A 21489-nucleotide genomic window follows, 5' to 3' on the forward strand; every position below is an offset into this window, starting at 1 on the left:
ATTAGGTGACAAACCCATGATGTTTCTGCCTAGATACTCCCATAGAATCTATCATTTGTAGATGCTTTTTAATTGTTTTGAAATTTCATGCACAATAAAACTTGTAATAACTAATGCCATTTAACATATTAAATAAATAACGTTATTGGTGAAGTAATATTGTGCCCATTTCTTAGTCTCTGTAGAAATATGGTGCAGAAGGAGCTATTGTATTCCATCTTCTCAGATAATGATTAACTTACTATTCTTTAGAAAAGCATTCCTAAAGAGGTTTTGTAATGTGGCCAAGTACAATTGATACACTGTAGCTAGAGTATTTCAGCCATTCTTCCTTATTGAAGGTATGTTTGTATTTCTTGGCATTCTCCATTGTCAGTTCTGGAAGATTAATAATGAATAATATGCTGGGAATATTACCCCCTAACTCATCAAAGTGATGATTTTTGGTGAGTATGCAGTGGTGGAGAGAAGGTAGACTGGAGTAGTAGCAGATGGAGAGAATAATTGGGGCGGCACGGTGGCTCAGTGGTTAGCTTTGCAGCCTCACAGCGCCAGGGGCCCGGGTTTGATTCCAGCCTCAGACAACTGCCTGTGTGGAGTTTGCACATTCTCCCCGTGTCTGCATGGGTTTCCTCCGGGTGCTCCGGTTTACTCCCACAGTCCAAAGATGTGCAGGCTAGGTGGATCGGCCATGCTAAATTGTCCATAGTGTTCAGGGATGTGTGGGTTACAGGGGGATGGGTCTGGGTCTGGGTGGGATGCTTCAAGGGGCAGTGTGGACTTATTGGCCTGAAGGACCAGCTTCCACACTGTAGGGAATCTAATCTAATTGAAGACGGTTTGCTGCTGGGCTAGGGCCATGATCGGGTGGAAGGATAAAGAGGGAGAAAGGCACGGACCAGGAATGGCTGAATAGGAGTAAGTGGAAAAAAGAAGCTTGTGTCTGAGGCACTAACATGGAAATGACACATGACACAAGTCATGGAAGAATTTAGTTTGTGATAGTTTTAGAGATTGATGTGAAGGTTATTGATACCAAATAAAAAAGGGAACAAAATAGAACAGCGGAATAATGATGAATAGGGAGAAGTTGAGTTTGGCAATACGACGCAGAGAAGAAGTAGATGCAGGACCTAACGCACTTGCCAGAAGCCAGAGGATGATGGGCCAAGAGACTTGAGGTGTGAGAGAGCAATGACTAGGACCAGGACACCAATGGAAAAGCAGAGTACACAGAGGATCCCGATAGAGAGGCCAGTAAAAGAATAGCCCTAGAGATTAATTGAAATCTGCATAAAAGATGTTCACTTCATTTTAAAATATTCAATTTTCCAATTTATAACAAGATAGAAATTCTCCACAGCACTATAGAAGTGAAAGTTCTCGATGATTTAATTTTTCTGCCAAAGCTGTGTTTCATTATAATTATTATTGTTGAAATCAGGGCAAAGTATTGTTCTTGATTGTTTTCTTATGACCATTTGTTGATTTCTTTGCTGTTGTTTAAAATGTAAGCTACCATGAATTAGAAATATTTGCTGGTAGTCCAAAGGGTCTGCCTAATTTCCAAATTTAATTTTTCTTTGAGATCTATGAATGAATGATTTTCTCTAACTGTGTTCATGCAGTTAGGACCTAGGTTTGGTTTTCACTGATGTAGACAGGGACCCAGCATTTACTTGCAGTCTAAATATCTGTCTAAAATCCCAATACTACTTTAAGATGATAAAATGTGAGGCTGGATGAACACAGCAGGCCAAGCAGCATTGCAGGAACACAAAAGCTGATGTTTCGGGCCTAGACCCTTCATCAGAGAGGGGGATGGGGAGAGGGAACTGGAATAAATAGGGAGAGAGGGGGAGGCGGACCAAAGATGGAGAGAAAAGAAGATAGGTGGGGAGGTAGGGAGGGGATAGGTCAGTCCAGGGCAGACGGACAGGTCAAGGAGGTGGGATGAGGTTAGTAGGTAGATGGGGGTGCAGCTTGGGGTGGGAGGAAGGGATGGGTGAGACGAAGAACCGGTTAGGGAGGCAGAGACAGGTTGGACTGGTTTTGGGATGCAGTGGGGGGAGGGGACGAACTGGGCTGGTTTAGGGATGCAGTAGGGGAAGGGGAGATTTTGAAACTGGTGAAGTCCACATTGATACCATTAGGCTGCAGGGCTCCCAGGCGGAATATGAGTTGCATTCCACCTGGGAACCCTGCAGCCTCATGGTATCAATGTGGACTTCACCAGTTTTCAAAATCTCCCCTTCCCCTCCTGCATCCATAAACCAGCCCAGTTCATCCCCTCCCCCCACTGCACCACACAACCAGCCCAGCTCTTCCCCCCCACCCACTGCATCAGTACAGATCTTGAGGGAATCAGATCTAAGACTAGGTTCTCTAATAATCATTGTAATGATCCATGCCATATCTGTGTAACATGAAAATTGTTGCAGAGATGCAATAAACTGCATCTTGTTCACTATCAGAGACTCTTGCAATTAAACAATAGGTAGTGGACCACAGTGACCCTGGAGAAACTTGCACAAAGAAGGTATTGGTGGCAGTATATGATGCTTACTCTCAGCATACAATTCAACAGATAAATCTAATGATAAATCAAAGCAGAACTTGTCTCAATCAATTAAGAAAATGATTCCAAACTTGCTGATATAAAATTCAGGCTTGGGTTTTTAATCAATTCTCTTATTCGTTTGGAAGTGGGCCCAGACCTAAATCTACAGACTAGATGTGAATTGGGGGTCTTGCAATTCTGAGAGCTGGTTCTGAAATTTTCAGGGGTTATATTTTGGTTTTAGGGGCTCCTTTCTCATTCTGCCTGTTATATTGAATGATGCAGACATGTTGTAAACTTACCTTCAGTATTTGCGTTCACTTCCTTTCAATAGTTTCTTCTTTAGATCGATAAGATAGCTCAATTATGAAAAGATTCCATACATTGAGACCCCAATACAGACATTCATAGTCCAATGTCAGTCACATCTGCAAATTACTCTATCACTTGTTGCAGTCAAGTTCCAAACAGGGTCAATAATTTGTCCTTAATTGCCTTCAATTCCGTGAGCTTTAACTTGAGCCGACGATCTGTTATGAAGGACTTTATCAAATGCTGTCTGAAAGTTGGTAAAAATAACGATCGTAGCCATTCCATAGATATCAGGAACTTAATGCTTGAAAGGGTGGCAGAGAAGGAATTACTGCGACATTTGGGAAGTATTTAAATGAAAACATGAAATGTCATAGTATACAAGGCTGTGGGCTAAGGGCTGAAAAATGGGATTGAAGTAGATAGATACTTGATGACCACTGCAGACATGATGGGCTGAGAGGTATCTTTCCATACAGTGAAGGCTCTATGGGATTCTATGGGCTGAATCATGCATTTTTCGACTAAGCGTTAGTTTCCTCAAATTTCGTTCAGGGTTTCTCTCCATGAGGTCTATTGAAATGTCTGGCCAAACTCATCAATGGTTATTTACCTTGCCCCTATAGTGACTGCCACTCCCAATTCTAGCCCCATCCTGCTACTCACTGTACCAGGAATTACTTACCACTGCCAGAATATCCCAGAATTGACTGATATCCCTGGCACCTGTACCATCCTTTTTAAAACGAAAAGGCTGTTGTGCACCAGGACAAGTGCTGTCAGTCTGGAGCTGGCTTGCACATTTCCTGAAGTATTTCCCAATAGCAGAGAAACAGAAATTGGAGGACCAGCTTTATTGCCTAAGGCTAGGAGGGTCTGCTAAATGGTGTGGCACAGAGGCCCCTGGACTAGCAGTGGGGGCCATTGATACTAGACCATGCCAGCCTTGTCCAAGGCTCTCAGTGGGTTCATACAGTCTCATCTGACTACAGTAATGTACAGCACTGTAGGAGGAAGGTCAATGACCTCTCGATGACCAAACATATGTGCCACCATCCTCCTTTCCAATATCAAAACACACTCTATCTCTGTTACTGTACCCACCCCCCCACCAAGGGTCATATTCTCCTCCTTTAACTACTGCCCTCAACATCCTCCCTCACTCACTTTCGCTCACCCCAGACCCCAACACCGCTAACCGCACACATGCCCTGCTCACTGCCTAATCACTCATTCAGGTTACTTAATCGCCCTTTATACCTGACCATCCCTCTCATTCCAGGAGGAAAATAGACTGCAAAAGGGCAGAAAGAATCAAAATGGATAGTGGGCTCCTCACCCCTTAGGTAAAGAGCATTTATACTAAGACCACCCTGAGATACTGAACGGGGACTGGTGATTTACTGCGCCAGGACCTCTGAGACCTCTTGCCTTGATTGAGGCCTGCTGGCAAGTGTGCTGGCTTTGTGTCTGTACTAAACAGCATGACAATTCAGCACTGCTGTGGACCTGCTATTCTGTCTGACCAGCAAGGAACAAAATGACAAGGCAATGCAGAGATGCTGTGAGCATCCACGTAGGCTCAGAGTGAGTGAGCAAAGTGCTGGGAGGTGCAGCCTGGTCCAGTCCGTGAGGTGGGTGCATGTCCTTGCTGCAGCATTGTAATGATGCTTGGCCATTGTGTTCCAAAATGCCGCAATGAAGTACAGACATGTGCTTAAGTAACCGGCAATGTGCCATGTGGGCTGTTAGGGGCTGGTACGTGTTGGATACCAATGTCCTTGGATGTGGAGTGTGTGTGCGCATGACAGGTGCCCAAATGGATGTTCTTTGAAATAAGCAGTGAGCTGAAGTTGCTCTGACCTTCATGTCAAAAATGCTTGGTGTCGTTTGCTTGCATTTGGTGGTAGGATAGGAAGCTGCATATTAATGAGGCGAGGTGTGCAATTAGTAAGGTCATTAACAGGGAGTAATTCTCCTTAATAGGTAACTTGTGGCTGCTTAGCAAGAATCTCACCTCGACGTCTCGAACTTAGTTAAAAGATGCAGAAAATTATAGAATCAGAGTTATATAGCATGGAAACAGGCCTTTCGGTCCAACTCGTCCATGCTAATCAGATATCCTAAATTAATCTAGTCCCATTTGCCGGCATTAGGTCCATATTCCTCAAAACGCTTCCTATTGATATACCTGTCCAGATGCCTTTTAAATGTGGTGCTGTAGCACCGGCCTCCTCCACTTTCTCCGGCAGCTTGTTCTACACATGCTGTCATCCTCTATGTGAAAATGTTGCCTCTTAGGTCCCTTTTAAATCTTTCTCCTGTCACCTTAAACCTATGCTTTCTAGTTTTGGACTCCCCTACCCTGGGAATAAAAGACCTTGGCTATTCACCCTATCCATGCCTCCCATGATTTTCTAAACCTCTATAAGGTCGCCCCTCAGCGTCCAATGCTCCAAGGAAAACAGCCCCGGCCTATTCAGCATCTCCTTCTAACTCAAACCCTCCAACCCTGGCAGCATCCTTGTAAATGTTTTGTGAACCTTTTCAAGCTTCACAACATCCTTCCTGTAGCAGGGAGACCAGAATTGCATGCAGTATGACAAAAGTTGCCTGACCAATGTCCTGTACGGCCTCAACATGAGCTCCCAACTCCTGTACTCGCTGCGCTGACCGATAATGCTAAGCTTCCCAAATGCCTACTTCACTGTCCTATCCACAAAAGGAGAAAGAGTGAGAGTGAGAGAGAAATAAAAACTGAGCGGGGGCATGGGAGAGGACAAGAATTCCTCCTTGGAAAGTCCTGTTAGTTGAATTTTCCTGGACATTTTGCTGACTTCTGGGGGCAAACTCACCTGCTAACCCATGTATCTTGAGGCCTGCTGTGATTTCCTTAAACTTTCATTGTTCGATTAAGGCAAGTGAGAGATTTGTGTTCTCACATTTTCTTCCATGTTCAAAATTAATGGTGTTCTCGCTTGTGCATCCGAGAATAACGGATATTTTTATCTTGCAGCAAGAATTTTTTTTTAAATGTCTGAGCAAATGACCGATGAGATTTCTCTTACCTGCAAAGTGCAACACCTTTAAGCCAAATGGCACATTTTGTTTAAACTGTGCAGCAAATATTGGATGCGGCACACTTGTTGGTATGGAGAAACACAATTGTAGCTTTCTCTTCCGTTAAGGAACAGTCGCTAAGAAGCACTGCTATAACCAGGACAATCCTCCTTCATCTTCTAATTGAAAATTCTCCTTTGTTTTGCATATAGAACATAGAACATCGAACGTTACAGCACAGTACAGGCCCTTCGGCCCTTGATGTTGTGCCGACCTGTCATACCGATCTCAAGCCCATCTAACCTACACTATTCCATGTACGTCCATATGCTTATCCAATGACGACTTAATGTACCGAAAGTTGGCGAATCTACTACCGTTGCAGGCAAAGCGTTCCATTCCCTTACTACTCTCCAAGAAACTACCTCTGACATCTGCCCTATATCTTTCACCCCTCAATTTAAAGCTATGCCCCCTCATGCTTGCCGTCACCATCCTAGGAAAAAGGCTCTCCCTATCCACCCTATCTAACCCTCTGATTATTTTACATGTTTCTATTAAGTCACCTCTCAACCTTCTTCTCTCTAATGAAAACAACCTCAAGTCCCTCAACCTTTGCTCGTAAGACCTTCCCTTCTTACCTGGCAACATCCTAGTAAATCTCCTTTGCACCCTTTCCAAAGCTTCCACATCCTTCTTATAATGCGGTGACCAGAGCTGTACGCAATACTCCAAGTGCGGCCGCACCAGAGTTTTGTACAGCTTCACCATGACCTCTTGGTTCCGGAACTCGATCCCTCTATTAATAAAAGCTAAAACACTGTATGCCGCCTTAACAGCCCTGTCAACCTGGGTAGCAACTTTCAAGGATCTATGTACATGGACACCGAGATCTCTCTGCTCATCTACACTACTAAGAATCTTACCATTAGCCCTGTACTTTGCCTTCTGGTTACTCCTACCAAAGTGCATCACCTCACACTTGTCTGCATTAAACTCCATTTGCCACCTCTCAGCTCAGCTCTGCAGCTTATCTATGTCTCTCTGCAACCTACAGCATCCTTCGTCACTATCCACAACTCCACCGACCTTAGTGTCGTCTGCAAATTTACTAACCCATCCTTCTACGCCCTCATCCAGGTCATTTATAAAAATGACAAACAGCAGTGGACCCAACACCGACCCTTGCGGTACACCACTAGTAACTGGTCTCCAGGATGAACATTTCCCATCAACTACCACCCTCTGTCTTCTTTCAGCAAGCCAATTTCTGATCCAAACTGCTATATCTCCCACAATTCCATTCCTCCACATTTTGCACATTAGCCTACTGTGGGGAACCTTATCGAACACCTTGCTGAAATCCATATACACCACATCAACCGGTTTACTCTCATCTACATGTTTGGTCACCTTCTCAAAGAACCAAATAAGGTTTGTGAGGCGCGACCTTCCCTTCACAAAACCGTGCTGACTATCCCTAATCAATTTATTCTTTTCTACAGGATTATAAATCCTATCCCTTATAACCTTTTCCAACACTTTACCAACAACTGAGGTAAGGCTCACTGGTCTATAATTACCAGGGTTGTCTCTACTCCCCTTCTTGAACAGGGGAACCACATGCACTATCCTCCAGTCATCTGGCACTATTCCTGTAGACAATGACGAGTTAAAGATCAATGCCAAAGGCTCGGCAATCTCCTCCCTGGCTTCCCAGAGGATCCGAGGATAAATCCCATCTGGCCCAGGAGACTTATCTATCTTCACCCTCTGAAGGATTTCTAATACCTCTTCCGTGTGAACCTCAATCCCACCTAGTCTAGTAGCCTGTATCTCAGTATTCTCCTCGACAACATTGTTGTTTTCTAGATTGAATACTGTTGAAAAATATTCATTTCGTGCTTCCCCTATCTCATCTGACTCCACACACGACTTACCACTACTATCCTTGATTGGGCCTAATCTTACTTGCATCATTCTTTTATTCCTTAAATACCTATAGAAAGCCTTAGGATTTACGCTGATCCTATCCGCCAACAACTTCTCATGTCTCCTCCTGGCTCTTCTGAGCTCTCTCTTTAGGTCTTTCTTGGCTACCTCGTAGCCCTCAAGTGCCCTAACTGAGCCTTCACATCTCACCCTAACATAAGCCGCCTTCTTCCTCTTGACCAGACATTCCACCTCCTTCGTAAACCACGGCTCTCGCACTGTACAGCTTCCTCCCTGCCTGACAAGTACATACTTAGCTAGGACACACAGGAGCTTTTCCTTGAATAAGGTCCACATTTCTAATGTGCCCATCCCCTGCAGTTACCTTCCCCATCCTATGCTCCCTAAATCTTGCCTAATCTCATCGTAATTGCCTTTCCCCCAGCTATAACTCTTGCCCAGTGGTATACACCGATCCCTTTCCATCACTAAAGTAAACATAACAGAATTGTGATTGCTATCACCAAAGTGCTCACCTACTTCCAAATCTAACACCTGGCCGGGCTCATTACCCAGTACCACATCTAATGTGGCTTCGCCCCTTGTTGGCCTATCTATATACTGTGTCAGGAAGCCCTCCTGCACACTCTGGACAAAAACTGACCCATCTATAGTACTCGAACTGTAGTGTTCCCAGTCAATATTTGGAAAGTTGAAGTCCCCCATGACAACTACCCTGTCTCTCTCACTCCTATCGAGAATCATCTTTGCTATCCTTTCCTCTACATCTCTGGAACTATTCGGAGGCCGATAGAAAACTCCCAACAGGGTGACCTCTCCTTTCCTGTTTCTAACCTCAGGCCATACTACCTCAGTTGACGAGTCCCCAAACATCCTCTCTCCAACTGTAATACTGTCCTTGACCAACAATGCCACATCTCCGCCCCTTTTACCATCTTCTCTGTTCTTACTGAAACATCTAAATCCCGGAACCTGCAACAACTATTCCTGTCCCTGCTCTATCCATGTCTCCGAAATGGCCACAACATCGAAGTCCCAGGTACTAACCCATGCTGCAAGTTCACTCACCTTATTCTGGACGCTCCTGGCATTGAAGTAGACACACTTCAAACCAACTTCTTGCTTGCCGGTGCCATCTTGCTTCCCTGAAACTTTATTTCGGACCACCCTACTCGCAACCTTTTCTGTCGTCGAACTACAATTTTGGTTCCCATCCCCCTGCTGAATTAGTTTAAACCCACCCAAATAGCCTTAGCAAATTTCCCCCCCAGGATATCGGTACCCCTCAGGTTCAGGTGAAGACCATCTTGCTTGTAGAGGTCCCACCTACCCCAGAAAGAGCTCCAATTATCCAAGAATCCAAAACCGTCCCTCCTGCACCATCCCTGTAGCCATGTGTTCAACTCCTCTCTCTCCCTATTCCTCGCCTCACTAGCACGTGGCACGGGCAACAAACCAGAGACAACAACTCTGTTCATCCTAGCTCTCAGCGTCCATTCTAGCTCCCTGAATTTCTGCCTTAAATCCCCATCTCTCTTCCTACCTATGTCGTTGGTGCCAATGTGGACCACGACTTGGGGCTGCTCCCCCTTCCCCTTAAGGATCTCAAAAACACGATCAGAGACATCACGCACCCTGGCACTTGGGAGGCAACACACCAACCGTGAGTCTCTCTCGTCCCCACAGAACCTCCTATCTGTCTCCCTAACTATGGAGTCCCCAGTGACTAATGCTCTGCTCCTCTTCCCCCTTCCCTTCTGAGCAGCAGGGACAGACTCTGTGATATGTGTAAACAAATTCTCAAAGTGGACCATTCATTCTTACAAATGAGTCTTCATGTGGGTTACGTGTATTGTTTTATATTTGCATTACAGAAAGTTTGAAAAATGTGTACAAATCATGCATCAAGTTTTCAAATATCCAATGAATCTTATCATTTTTATCACTCCACCCCATGCAAAACCAGCTTTCATCAACTGAACAATTTGGTTGCAGTTCCGAATTTCCGGTAAAAGTGAAGAAAGTCAGAAGTTTGAAAGGCGAACAGACTTATTTCTGGAACACAGTAGTTATTGCTGCTATCACTGATATTACATATATCAATGATAGTGAAATGTATTTAAAATAATTAATAAAATAGTGGGTGAATTTCTGAATATGTTTTTGTAACTAAAGTGCCACAAAAATTAAACTTCAAAACCGGCAATTGATATTTGTGTATATTTTCCCAAACTGACATGAGATCACAAGACCCCTAAGTGAACACATTAGTTGATTGTGATAACAGTATACGATCGTGCTACATCATCTATAACCAGATTGCAAATAGCCACCTGAGGAAGTGTAAAACAGCAGTCAGTTTGTTGCTTCTTGGAAACAGCTAAATGTCTTGTAGCTGAATACCTTCTAACTAAATGCCTTCTAGCTAAATACCTTTCAGTTTTAGGTCTTTCTTTTCCAAGTAAAATATTTGGCAAGAATGTAAAGAACAGTCACATTTATGCTTCTATACAAAGAGATTTTCAGACTTTTCTTGACCACAGTGCATCATCAGCATAAATCAGATTGGGGATTGTGCCATCCAAGTGTAAGATTAGTTTCACTTTTGTTATTACCATGGAGCTTTTATGCTTCTTTTTAAAGTGTGTTTTTTTTCATTAAGTAAAACGAATGAGGCAATATATAACTATTTGACGTGGCTTAATGATACTATAATCACCTAACTTCTCATTTTTTTACATGTAAACGTTACCAGAGTTGACTCTGTCTTTCATATTGGGCAGATGATGAATGGGTTTTGATCAATTAACTGATTGTCTGCTCAGTGCAGCCTTTCAGACATTGCTATGTGAGGGATTGGTATTGGATATGCCTAATTTTACAGTATTTGCTGAGTTTCTAGCATTGACCCAGTTTTCAAAGCAGCTGGTTGCATGTGAGAGTCATGATGGAGTTGCTATATGTAGGCAAGGTGTAAGAGGTCTTGTGGATAGTGTCTCTGCTTCTGAGCCACGTGGCCTGTGTTGAAGTCCCACCTACTCTAGAGGTTTGTAATAACATCTCTGGACATGATTCGAAAATATCCTAAAGGCAAGGAATATGGTTTGCATTTATTTGTGTGTAAATATTCAGCTGGTTACATGGGTGTTTTTCTGATCGTGGTTAATAGTTTAAAAACAAAAAAAAAGTCACAGTGGGAAAAGAAAACACTCAGCCCTGTATGATAATACTTCTGGATATATTTTCAAAAAAAGGCAAGATGTTTACTTTCTTGGATGTGTTTTATCAGACTCTCTGTGCCACAGATTTTCATGTAAAGCAGTGGGCTTTCTCACTTAATAAGGCTTTGGTTTGGTGGGTTGGAAATTGGCCCAATGCTGGTCATGGATCTCTCTCTTTCTAAATGGAACTCAAGCTGCCTTAATGTAAATTGCCTGTCATATGTTTGATTTACTTCCTTCCCAATTCCAGATGTACTTAGTGTGTATGTGACTTTTGCAATTTATTCCTGCATAATAGTATTAACAATCTGTAGTGTGATAATAACGTGTGATAATTGCTGATGTGCCACTATCACACTGTGATACTCGCATTTGTGTTATGGGAACTAATATGAGACACATCAAGTAGTATTAAATAATTCAGTGAACTTCTATTTTAGCTCCTGGTATTTACATACGGTACATTATAATGACAAGCACTTACATGCCTGGGCTGAAGCTAAACAATTCAAACGTATGGCAGTATGTTTCCCTCAGTGTCATGCTGCAAGAGGACTCTGTATGATGGAGACTGAGAGCTTTATGTCATTGGCTGAAATGCCCATGGTACAGTGATGACATCATGAACATGTCCCTTAGAGGTATGTCATACACCTGCTATAAGACGTTACACAACATCCAAAGAAAACAAATCTCAAATGATAAACATCACTGAACATAGGCACGTGTTACAATTCAACAATTACAGACAAATTTAAACAAGATTAATAAGAATAGTAATTCAAGTTTTGGAATAATGTTTTGGGGGTTGGGCAACTTGTCCTGATCTGAAAGGCAGGAGGTTTATAAGGGATTTGATGAAAAACCTTTTCATCCAGAGGATAACGGTGGTGCAGAACACACTGCCTGGGAGGGGAGCTGAGGCGGGAAACCTCATGACCTTTAAAAAGCACTTGGATGAGCACTTGAATTGCCATAATATTCAAGGCTATAGGTCTAGTGTAGGAAAATGGGATTAGTGCTGGCAGTACAGACCCAATGAGCTGAAGGGTCTCTTCTGTACTGTATGATTCAATGGGTCATATCCCATCTGGAGAAAGAGATGTGTTATTCTCAGCTCTCTTTGGCTCACATTTTGGTTATCTTACTGCTGGTTGCTGTCACTCAGCATTGTCATTGCCACTGTGTTCTTCCTTCACTCTGTGGGTCATTCAGAGTGGCTCTGGCTTCTATTCCTTCAGAATCTAGCACCAGGATCAGATTTCATAAAACCTTACCTGGTTGAATCTCCTAGAAATCCCTGTTGGAATCCAAATATGCGTGGCTGGTGCCCTCTGTCTGTTGTGAAGTTGTGGTTATTCTCTCCTGCTTGCTGGTCATCTGTATTTCATTCCTCTCTGTATTGGAAGAGGAAAATCCTAAGGCTGTTTCATTCCCACCATAGTGGGTGTGGCTAGAATTTCACATCTGGTTACAGTGTTGAGCACTGAGCAGACTGGTAGCCCTCCCACAGGTGCACCATCAGTATCTACCTACTAGCTTTCCAATTAATTTGCAGTTTGAGCTTTCATGTTGGTACTGCAGTACAATTGTGCCACTGCATCTGTTATACACAATGAGATGGTCTTTGGCTGGCTGTGTCGTGAAGTGTCACTTGTTGAGGTACATGTCTTTAAGGATGTATATTAGTAACATGTTGGCAAGTGCTCCTGCATCAATTTTGGCTTTCACAGTGTGTTGAACTGCCTTTCAGGGTATATGATGTTGATGATTTTAGCCATTTTATACAGTTGACATTGTGAGAGAAGCTGACAAAATGAAAGGCTTGGTTATTTTCCAAAGGTTGTGTTTCAGTTGTTGGCTGTTCTTGCAATTGACACATTTGCATGACTTTCCATGCCATCAGCGTTGTGGGGTTGTACCACCTTGTTGACCACCTGGATCTTGTTTTGGAGTCTGACTTTTCTTTTACCACGAGACCCTAAGAGAAAAAGAACAAAGTAAACTATTTATCCCCTTCGAGCCTACTTGCCATCCAACAGGATCATTCTAAGCCAACATTTCTCATGTCCATTTTCCTGCCCTTACCTCTAAACCCTTGATACCCCTACTGATCAAGAATCTAACTATCTTAGCATTAAGTATACACGAGGACTCTGCTCCCTCAGCCCTCAGTGGCATGGAGTTCCAAAGACACTGACAGAAGGAATTCCTCCTCATGGATGGATCTGACAAATTGAACTATGACACATCCTGCAGATTTGGTGCACTTTGCTAACATAGTCATGTCTGAACACACAGCATACAGTTGATACTGGCCTGCTAATATGGCTTTGTACTGGTATCCATCTTCCAACAAAGCATCAATGGTAAAACCTTTCTTCTTGAGCAGGATACCTCTCAGGAAAGCTTTGATTAGGTTGGAGATGATTTCCAACTCGATCAACCACAATAACTTCATGTGAGTACAGATCTCCAGTTTAAATAGCCAGGAGGCAGACATGCCTTCTTTCTACTTAAGGTTCCAAATCTTTCAAGCTTTTTACAAAAACAAAGAAACAAAGCATGATCCTACTTCTTGACTTGAATGTTAATACAGTCAGAAGGCCTTCAAGAGTTAAAGTAAAATTGACAGCCAAAAGGCTTCTTACAGGCTTAAAACTTACATTGCCCATCAAACATTGTTGTCAGTTTAGCTGTGCAGCTCTCCTGTTCAAAACAAAATGGCATTTTAAGCAATAAAAGGTGACTTTCTAATCTGGAGCAGTTTACCTGTGTGCAGAAGTCAGTTGAATCATCCACTTTGCTTCCTTCACTTTAGTGCCAAATTTTGACGTCATCACTCCTTTCTTGGTGCAAACTCCCCCCTAGTGGCTAAGGCCTGTTAGTACGAGCCTTTCTCTTAAAGGCACAGACCCAGACTCATCAAAACCTATTTAGGGTGCACAACATTGAAAAATAAAGTAAAATAGAAGCAAAAGAAGGAAAAATAATAGGACAGAACAGCAGACCACAGAATGAAATAAACAAGCCCTGCAACTGTTTGAATGAAACGAAAGACCACAGAAGGTCAACAAAGAATGGAAGGCAGCAGTTTGACTAGGGATTAAGCAGTGAGTGAAATCTTTACAGAACTGCAGCCACCTCAGCAAAATATATAGCTTTACTTCTCAGAACTAGACAAAAATGAACCCAAGAGTAGATGCCTTGAAATATTACTTGCTATCAGCAATTCGAGGCTGTGCAGAATAAATATATCTGTTTTTTCTGGGAATAATAAAAAAAGAACAGGGATGATGGGGTGAGCACTTGAGGGACAGATCAAAGTATAAATCAACTTCTGGGTTAATAGACTCCCGTACGGGTCTCATAAATGGAAGTCCCAAGAGCCTCCGGATTGCTTTGTCACCAGATGCTGTGGCAAAGCGAATGAGTGCAATTTGCCTGAAGAAGAACTTTTGTAATTGGGCAAACTGCAAAATGGTTAATGTGGGAAATGATCTGCTGCTGGTTTCTATGTGGGCAAAACTGAGATTTAAAAAGTCTCTGAAGTAGGTAATTATATTTGCAGGCCCTTTTGAAGCAGTTTTTATAAATATGCTAGAGTTGATTTAGAATCCAACAGGTGGAATTTGTTCATCTGTGTAAAGAGAAGAATGGCCCCTTAATGTAAGTTTTGGTTGGATTTAAATTTGCTCTTCAATGTTCCTGGAGCCTGTACAAAAGTGGAAATTCCACCAACCTCCCCTGCCCCCGACCCCTAGCCCTGTTCTTGTCCTCTTTACTGCTGTCAATTGAAAATCCCTCTGATTGAATGAGGCTGTGACACTATACCCTTATTGTTCCAGTTGCCTGAATGTAAAATTTAAGGGCATCCTTCAGTTGATTGGGGGTTAATTTATTTAAATGAAGTGTAGACTCTAGTTAGAATGTTATTCCCCACACGATTAATGTGACATTCAAATACATCTCCATGAACGTTCGAAGGATGGCATATTGTCTGTGAGGAATGAGAACAGGGCAGCATCCGCTAGCATGGAATATTTGCACATTTAGGGTAATAATTATTTTAGCAGAGCTATAAACTAGAGATTTGCTGGCATGCGTTTGAGAAGGCACATAAAGTAGGGAATATACTATTACATGATGCTGCAAAGTGCTTCTGTCACATTGTTTGCCAGCTAGTAAATTGACAGTAAGACTATTTAACTCCAGTATGAGGTAGAGTTCCTCAGAGGAATGCTCCAGTCAAAACACTTTGAAATGCAGTTGCTGTAAAATAATCCAGTCCCTTTTAACTCTGACTGCCTGTGCAATTTTTAGCAATTCTGATTTTTATTGCCTGTTTAGAAGTGGCGTGACCGGAAGTTGATAGCTTTTTTCCTTACTCAAGAATTTTACATGTAGAATTTTTTTCAAATCTCTGATCTTGGGCCTATTACTATAATTGGTCCTTAATCTGTGCATACATATGGAAATAAATTATTTTAATCAGTCACGTTGCAGATCAAAATGCGTCACTGTTGTTCTGGAACAAGAACACAACTGTTGACTTTATTTTCTAACAAATGCTCCTAGGCGTTAAATCCATTTGGGTTGGGGGTTTGCTATTCTGCTTCATGTAAGTAAGGTTTTTGATCGGGTGAGCACGGGTCGAATAAAATTGAAGAAAACGGTATAGGGATTGTCAAGAACTAGGGCTTTATTAAAGCAAATTTAGCAACTTAAGTGACCAGACAGATGGTAGTGCAACAAAATTAATTCAGCTTGCATCTCACACAATTATGTACTTTGTGGCATCACTATTTTAATCACATATACTGAAGTCTATAAAAATGCAAAACTTGCAGGAAAAGTTAAAGTGGAAAAAGTAATGTTCTGATTCATTATCAGGCTCCTTTCTCAATAGCTCCATCATTGAGAACAGCTGGGTTGGGTTGAGTAACAAATATTTCCTTTCAATTTTGGAATGTGCAAAATCATAACAATTAAGGCTACTTAAAGCAATGTTTTCATTTGATCTCATATGTGAGTTTATTTTTTTCAGTAAATAGAGTTTCCATGCTTTTTGCTTTTAAATTCCAATGACATTCCGTGATTGCTTTACAAGATTTTGTGCACTGAAGAAAAAATGTGATTTGTAAATTTTGACTCTAGTCAGAGTGTTGGTGTACTGCTAATTAAGTGAGCAAACGCTATCATTGTATTCATGCCAAATTACATTACTGGGTACAGTCAGAGGAAACTACAAAAGTGCTGATTAAAAACTAAACTAAACCTGTTGGTTAATTTAAAACTTATGCTTCTGTACCTGTGGTCAAGCCTAAAGCCTTCCTATAGTCTACAGTAGTTCTTGAATAACACATAGTGATCTGTTCTCTATTTTAATGTCTGCAATCAAACAGAAATAGCCTACAAAGTCTTACCATGGTAATTGTGTGCAATCTTTTTCTTTCGTGAATTGGTTGAATTGCGACTGCAAGGATTGATCTTAGAGCTGACTTCTCAGTTCTTATTGTAATTCCTTCTCTGACCTTGGTCTTGCAAAGTGTTGGCACATAAATACACAAGAACTGAGTGCAGGAGTAGACCATTTGGCCCTTCTGAGTCTGTCCAATCATTTTATAATCATGGTTGATTTGATAGCGGTCTCAACTCAGCACCCCTCACCCCCATAATAATTTATTAGATGACGCTCTTAAATTTGTCTAATAAAACCTTGTATGTATTCATGAATCAATATGCACTGCTCTCATGTTAGGAACTTACAAAGACTAGTGACCATCTCAGAGAGGAAATATTTCCTCATCTCCATCTTGTCTTTATTTTCAAATTAAGATCCCCGCGTTCTTGATTCCCAAGTGAGGGGAAACAGATCTCAACATTTACCTGTTTAGCCTCTTCGTATTCTTATATGTTTAAATAAAACCATCTCCATTCCTCTAAGCTACATTGAGTATAAATATGAGGTATTGGGAACTGCAGATGCTGGAGAATGTTCCTAAGATGCTGCTTGGCCTGCTGTGTTCATCCAGCTCTACACCTTGTTGTCTCTGAGTATAAATCTGACCTGCCCAGCCTTGCTTCGTAAGATAACCCCTCAACTCGAGAGATCAGTCTATGAACCCTGCTGTCACCATGGCAAGTATATCCTTCCTTAAGTCAGAAAGCCAAAATTGTTCACATTACTCTGGATGCAACCTCACCAATCTCTTGTAAAAAAAGTCCCCTTGCAATAAAGGCAACATTCCATTTGCCTTGTTGCTAACTTTTTGTAATCCATATGTAAGAATTTCCAGGTTCCTCTGTACATGGCATATTGTTGTTTCCTCAAAATAGTGTCCTGCTTTTCTGTTGTTTCTGCCAAAGTGGACAATCTCACATTTTCCCACACTGCACTCCATCTGCCAAATTTTTACCCATTCACTTCATCTGTATGTCTTCACTGATTCAGTGTGACCTACTCTCAACCTGCCTGTCCTTGTGTTGTCTGCCCAGCAGGCATAGCTTCAGAATGTTGTGAAGTATAAGTCTAGACCAAGTGAACCGTCTTCACCCAGTCCACTGGTGTTTTAGTTGTGCAGAATAAACATGATTTGTTTTCTCCGCAACTGGGAAAACAAATTTTCTGCGCATTCTATCATTTGTCAAAATTAGTTTTGATGGATGAGAAGCCACACTTATTGAGGGAGTTCTAACTTTTCTGCCATTTCTTTCCCAACAATTTTCACTGCCTTGCTTTCACTGTGGCTCAGAGGCAGCTGAGTAGAAGCTTATCAGAACTGAGCCTGTTCGGTGTAATAGCTTTTTCCTTATCCTGAACAATCTTGGACTATTATAGAGATGGCTGGTATTGATGTGATCGAGACTGATGAATGTTATTGGTTTTGCAGTCTTAAAAGCTGGGCGTGATATTTTCTACCCACTGACCAGTTCCGTTTCCATTGCTCATGTTGATTTGCCCATTATTTGTCTTTTAGTTCAGCACTTTACTTGAAAATTTATTTTTTTACCAAGAGGTTAAAGAAAAGATTAGGAGAAGTGAAAAAGACTTGGTCAAGGAGAGGATTAAAGGTAGAAAGGGGTGGAAGGTTCAAGGGGTTTTCTGTGAGTTTGATCTTGGTCGCAAAAGATTCAACCTCTCTTTTTGGAGCGAACACTTGATCAGAGAGACAACGGTATCGTGGTCAGAATGTTGTTCTAAGGCTGGAGTGAATTGTTGAGCCATAGAAAAGCAAATTCATGGAAGGATTTTTAACACAAGGAAAACTGGCTCAAATGATGTCTTCACAGCTCCCACCTAACCTTTCTCTAATCCGCACTCCAGGTGCACTCGACTTGCAGGGCCACCTGTGACATGCCCACCCCTTGCCTCTTCAGAGCTCCCCCTACCCCTCCCATGACAAGCCACTTGCCTCCCCATTTCAAACTGGAGCATGGCAGCCTGAAGCTAAGCTAAAGACCCTCTACACTAAGAAGGCAAGCTAGGGACCATGAGATGCATCTTGTGCAGATAAGGTATTAAGGGGACTGGAAACTAGTATAGGATAAGTGGAACTGGTGGTCAGGAGGTAAAAATACTGACCTCCTCTCCACCCTCTTGCCAGCCAGACCCCACAGGTCCCTGCCTGTGAAGCAGACAGCTGGTTTTCCTTTCCTCAGGTCCATGTCTTCAATGATAATGGTGAAACACTGCAGTATGATGGGCAGTTCCTTGTTTGCAACATCTGAAATGCTAGATAGGTGGACTTGAAATATAACGTTGAAAGTCCTGGGCCATGACAAACACATCTGCCTCTCCAGCTGAATGAATGACTGCCTCAGAAAGGCAACCAAGGGTCCGGTGGCAAAATTAATAAAGTGTCGAGCAGAAGATTGTCTGGGAAATGTCACTCTGAGGCACGGTGGACTGGAAACTAGGAGCTCCACTCAACAAAACTCTTGAAAATGGGAAAATTCCACTTTTTGGTGTACATTTCAAAATACCAATGAAAACCTGCTTAATAGCAGACCACATTGTAATCAGACATGTCAACTGGAACAGGAGTAGCCCATCGTGGTCATTAAGTCTGCCATTCAATACGATCAGGGCTGATTGAACACAATGTCTTTTTGCTCACTCCATCCCTATAACTGTGTATGCCACTGGTACTCGGAAATCTATCAATTTCTAACTAATACTTTTCTAGATCACTTCTATGTGATAAGCGAAGAAGAAGTTGTCTTATCAAGTAGAGAAAGAAAGAGTGCTCTGTGCATTAAATAATAGCAGTTGTAAAGGATTGTGTAGAGAATGGTCCGTTTTTGACCATACTGCAGGATACCACAGAGATGATATCTCTGCTTTGTATTTTGTGCCCAAATTGATGCTTGCAACAGAGAAATGGTAAGCTTGTAATTCTACCTGCTGTCCAACAGGCTATTCCACACAAGTATAGTAGTACAATGATTTTCTCTACAGGTTTTTGAGTCCAAAGTTCTTCAAGCGTAATTGATTCTGAGTATTGCGTGTGGTATAAGCCACATTGGCATGTATTACATTTCTAATCCACACGTCATAGCAACACATTTCTGGAATATTAATGGTGTATTTTTTTTAAATTATTAAATCACAAAATTGGGCTGCACCCAAACGTTGTATTTGGTACTTTTAGAACATTTGCAGCATGATACCTGAAGAGAAAAGTCCCAAATGGTTAGTTGGATGGTAGAAGAATGAGCAATCGTCCTGAATGGTACGGTCATTCAAATGAGTGAATGGTGAGTAATGGAGAAAATATTTGTTGATAGGGCCTTCCTGTAGATAATAGAGCATTATCTGTCAAAATTTAACATTGGTAGATTGGGAGGTGAGGGCACAGAAATGCCATGATCTCCATCAGAGGAAGTAGAAATTGGATTTGAGGCATGAGAAATGCACTGGGTACCAGAAGGTGTTAGCAAGAAAGCCACATTTCAGGGGGAGAAAAGAACCTTTTTAAAGTTATTCGATCTGATGTAATGGTGCATCAGAGAAAAAGGGTATGAAGAGTGCTTACTAGAAACTGGATGAGAAGCGAAATAATCCAAATTGTTCTGAAAATGTGTAAGGCAGTCTTTGAAAAGTTCATTACACAAGAGAGAAGTATGTAAAAATCAGAGAGTCAGAGATGGCCCTACCAACGATAAATGTTAGGTTGACATTGGATGCATAGCTATTGAAATTCTGAAAATCTCAAAATAGATGGCTGACAGCCATTTTTTCTGAAGGCCAGATAGAAGTCAGAGGTTTAAGCACATCCTGGCATCTCAGGATATAAGTGGTCTCACCCATAATGATCATTGCACAGGTAAATGATGGAAGCCAGTAGAGCCATGGATTTGATGATGATGCATTTCATTTCGAATTACACTTCCAACACGGGCAATTGGAGAGTCTTAGAGTCATGCAACCTAGAAACAAGTTCTTCGGCCCACTATGACTGTGCCGACCAATGGGTACTAAACTATACTAATCCAATTTACCTGCACTTGGTCCATAGCCTACTATGTCCAGGTATTTTAAATGCTCATCCAGACCTTTGTTAAATGGTAGGCCAGTATTTACCTCCACCACCCTTGTAGGCAGTGTGTTTTATATTTCTACCACCCTGAGTGAAAACATTTTTCCTTGTCACAGGCTTCCAATCACAAAAACAACCCTCCGCTATCATCCTTTTGCCTCCTATTCGTAAGACAGTTTTGAGTCCAGTTTGCCAAATTGCTTTGGATCCCATGGGATCTGACCTTTTGAGTCAACTTTCCTTGTGGGACCTTGTCAAAAGCCTCATAGTAGTCCATGTAAACTGCATCAACTTCACTACCCTCAGTGTTCCTTTTTCAAAAAACTCAAGTTTGTCAGACAGGATCTCCCTCCAGAAAATCCGTGCTGAATATCCCTGATCAATCCCTGCCTTTCCAAGTATTAGTTAATCCTGTCTGTCGGAATTTTTCCCAATAATTTCCCTACCACTGATATCAGACTAAACCGTCTATAATTACCTGGCCTATCACTGGTGCCGAAATGAACAAAAGAATTTGTTAGCCACCCTCCAGTCATCTGTGGCCAATGAAGTAATAAAGGCAGAGGGCAGACACTTCCTCATTGTGGTCCATAGAATCCTTGTTGTTTTCAGAATTTCTTAGTTCAACAACTCTCTCCAGCTCTGCATCACTGCTTGCACCCTCAACTATGCTCTTTACTGCATTTATTCCAACTTCATTTTTCCATTGGAGTAGAGCTTTCAACAGTCTAACCTGGTAATCTGGAACTTCCTTCACATACCAATTATTTGACACATCTTTCTGCACCTTCAAACCTTTTTCTTAACATAATCCTCTTGAACAATAGTTTCATCCTCCCTT

At 41.9% G+C, this 21489-nt stretch overlaps 1 protein-coding gene across 3 annotated transcripts in view; it reads left to right on the top strand.

The window, feature by feature from the left end:
• The window catches only part of LOC125461777 (G protein-coupled receptor kinase 5-like), a 252483-nt gene that overhangs the window by 151152 nt on the left and 79842 nt on the right, over window positions 1-21489 (top strand). The gene's annotated exons all lie outside the window — the stretch shown is intronic.

The sequence above is a fragment of the Stegostoma tigrinum genome, chromosome 20, assembly GCF_030684315.1.
Source record: "Stegostoma tigrinum isolate sSteTig4 chromosome 20, sSteTig4.hap1, whole genome shotgun sequence".
In the NCBI taxonomy this organism is placed as follows: Eukaryota; Metazoa; Chordata; class Chondrichthyes; order Orectolobiformes; family Stegostomatidae; genus Stegostoma; species Stegostoma tigrinum.